The 3,764-nt window shown below is 44.6% G+C and overlaps 1 pseudogene; it reads left to right on the top strand.

Moving 5' to 3' along the window:
- Positions 1-1,842: 1,842 nt before the first annotated feature.
- LOC109298244 lies at positions 1,843-2,933 on the top strand (annotated as a pseudogene).
- Positions 2,934-3,764: the final 831 nt, after the last annotated feature.

Below are 3,764 nucleotides of genomic sequence, written 5' to 3'. Positions count from 1 at the left end.
CTGGGCCCATCCTAATTGAATGGTCACAGCACAGAGATTTAAATCACAGTGTCACAGGACAGAGATTTTTGGGGAGAAACCAAGGTGGCTTTCTGCCACAGAGGCTATCAAGGGCAGGAAGTCATATGGCATTGAATGGAACACAAGTCGACGGAAAGCCTTTGAAGATCTTAAGCATATTTTGTGCCAAGATGTAATACTCCATACCCCCAATTTCACGCTGCCCTTCACCCTGCAGACCAATGCTTTGGTGTTTGTGTTGAGAGCAGTTTTGTCTCAGGACATGGACAGAGTGGAGTGGCCGGTGGCCTATGCCAATTGAAAACTGAACAAGCACGAGAAAAGGTATTCCACTGTGGAATGTGAATGTCTCACTATCCATTGGGGGGAGGGGTCTATTTTCGTTATTACCTGTTGGGCCGTGAATTTAAATTGATAACCGACCATGCCCCCTTGAGATGGTTAAACACCGAAAAAACGGATAATGCTCACATAATGAGGTGGGCATTGGCTCTCCAACCTTTCCAATTCTGCTTTGCGTACAGGCCAGGTAAAGTGAATACAGTGGCTGACTTCCTATCTCGTTGTGATGAAGACGGCCTGAATGAGAGGAAGAAGAGAGAGGAGGGAGAAGAAGCCAGCAAACAGAGGGAGAACCAAGTAAGGCAAGAATGTGAAGTGCCTAGCGGTGTCTTGAGGGGCGGGATGTGTGAGAAAGAGAGAGAACAGGCGAGGGTGTAGGGGTGGCGGAGCCCTCAGGAACGTAGGACCTTCGTGGGACGACTATGGGATGACTAATGGTACTACACATCCAGGTACTGAACCAACTGCTTTAAACACCAAGTCGTGGCAGGAGAAAGCATGGGTGTGTAGAACTCCAACTAGAAACTGTCTCACTCGAGTTGACTGGCCGGCGGTGTCCTACAGGCCTGCAAGTGACAGAGATACTTGAGAAATTGCTAAAAGTAAATTTGGAGAAAGTGCAACACATGTATGTTTCGATACTACATAATAATTCCCAAATTGTAAAAATTTGGATACAATTGCAGCCACCACACATCCTCAGTGGTGGGAAACCTTATTTGGGTGGTCACCAACTGTTCAGGAATCTTTAATGGCTTGTTACATCGAGTCGTATTAATGACAACTTTCCTGTCCATGGTGACCACACTTTCTGGGAGAAGACCATATATATATAGAGAGAGAGAGAGACAGAGACAGAGACAGAGACAGAGACAGAGACAGAGAGATTTACATCTGGATTCTATCACTCACCCTTCCATAACTTCAGCTGAGACGAGTGATACCACTTAGAAATCCTCTTCAAATTTCATTTTACCTCTAACCCATACACAGAGGGACTAGCATTGTCAGTTATTACAAAGGGACCTTCCCATAATAAATATAAGCAGTAGTTTGCAGACTTGAAACTTCTGACCATTACTTTGGCCCCGATTGGCCATTCAATAATTTTCAATGGGCTGAACTGCTTATTCATGATTAGTTGATTCTTTCCCAAAGTCAAAGCTACTTGATTTTGAATTTTCTAGATTTCTTCAATAAAATAAAATAAAAGATATCAGATTCACCCAAAGAACCTTGTCTGCCTATGTCCTTAGACCAACATGACTACAACCTACACCCTTGATTTCTTCCAGCATTCAATTTATCCACTGTGATTGACATATCATGGGTTGAAAATCATTAGGCACATCATTAATTAGGAACCATGATTCAGGCATATGCATAATAATACTTTCCACTAAATAAATTCCAGCACTTACACAAGAACAGTATTGACAGTTTGTTTATGACAAGAGATTCACACCCAGTAGATTTGTTACGCTGATCCTGACCATTACCCTTCTTCCTTTGCAGGCCTTGCACAATGCACTGAAGAGGGAAATGTCCAACCAAACCAAAGTGACTGAGTTCCTCCTCCTTGGTTTTTCTGATATTTGGGAGCTTCAGATCTTACACTTTGTTATCTTTCTAATAGCATACCTGATATCTGATTGGAAATCTCCTCATTATCACAATTGTAGCTCTCAACCACAAGCTTCATTTCCCCCCATGTTCTTTTTCTTGGTTAATTTATTCATCCCAGACCTTGGCTCCATCTCAGTTACCGTGCCCAAATCCATGTCTAATTCCCTGTTGAACATCAGGTCAATTTCCTATTTTGGATGTGTTAGCCAAGTTTTTTGCCTCTTCTGCTTAATGGGAGCAAATTATTCCCTTTTCACTGTTATGGCATAGGATTGATACATTGCCATCTGCAAACCACTACATTATGAGATAATAATAAACAGGAGAGCTTGTGTTCAGATGGCTGCATGTGCATGGGCTGCTGGTGTCATCAGCTCTGCTCTGCACACTGGGAACACCTTTAGTTTATCCTTCTGCCACTCAAATATCATCAACCAATTCTTCTGTGAAGTGCCCCAACTACTCAAGCTGTCTTGCTTTGACACATACCTCAGACAGCTGGCAGCTCTTGCCTTCAGTGTGTGCTTAGTTTTAGGCTGTTTTGTTTTTATAGTTCTGTCATACATTCAGATCTTCACTACAATGCCGAGAATCCCCTCTGAGCAGGGCCATCAGAAAGCCTTCTCCACCTGCATTCCTCACTTTATTGTGGTCTCCCTGTTTCTTTCCACTGCCATCATTGCCTACATGAAACCCACCTCCAACTCCCCATCCCTTCTGGATCTCCTGACATCAATTTTGTATTCTATGGTGTGTCCAATAATGAATCCAATCATCTACAGCATGAGAAACCAGGGGATCAAAGGTGCCCTGAGAAAACTGCTCCAAAGTCTGATCCTCTCCAAGAACAACATGTCCCTTTCTACTTCATGCCTTTGGTTTACTTAATTGTTTCTTTAGAGCTATAATTAAATCATGACATTATCTTTTCATGATGTAGTTTGCATTCTACTTATTAAACATGACAGTTATCAACTAAATTTAGTAGTGCTATAATGACTATGATACTCAGTGGGCCCATGCATTTACTCTAACTCAAATATACTGTGGAATACGCTATTCTGGAGTAAGGCATTTTGGGTAGGTGTCTACACATGCAGTGATTAGGGATAACATTTACACCCAGTTCCCTGAAGCCTTGCAATAGGGTCCTGCCACCGCTGGGGGGGAGGACAGGGAGCTCCAGGTTCCCCCTAGGTGATAGCCCAGGGGCTGGCAAGGAACACCAGGCCAGAAGCAACTGTCTCCTGCATCTGGGGGCTGTCTGCTGCTAGAGCAGTGACAATTTCCACCATCACTAGTAGCAGGGAGCTCCTGCCCCCAACTCACCAACCAGGGGCATAGGACTTGGAAAGAGCTGCAAGAGATGGACATGTTTCATAGTTTCATAGTTTCTAGGTTCGGAAGGGACCTGAGCAGATCATCGAGTCTGACCCCCTGCCATGGCAGGAAAGAGAACTGGGGTTAAATGACCCCAGCAAGGTGTTCATCTAACCTCCTCTTAAAGACCCCCAGGGTAGGAGCCAGCACCACTTCTCTTGGAAGTTGGTTCCAGATCCTAGCCGCCCTGACCGTGAAGTAGTGCCTCCTGATATCTAGCCTAATCTCCCCTCTGCCAGCTTGTGACCATTATTCCTGGTCACTCCTGGCAGTCCTTAGGGGAACAAGGACTTCCCCAGCAACTGCTGGTCCCCTCTGACTAGTTTGTAACAGGCCACTAGATCCCCCTCAGCCTTCTCTTGTGGAGGCTGAACAGATTCAGGTCCCGTTGCCTC

This window comes from Gavialis gangeticus, unplaced genomic scaffold (assembly GCF_001723915.1).
Source record: "Gavialis gangeticus isolate Ggan-Ray unplaced genomic scaffold, GavGan_comp1, whole genome shotgun sequence".
Lineage (NCBI taxonomy): Eukaryota > Metazoa > Chordata > Crocodylia > Gavialidae > Gavialis > Gavialis gangeticus.
Note: the sequence above shows the minus strand (reverse complement) of the source record. Positions and strands in the feature narration are given on the sequence as shown.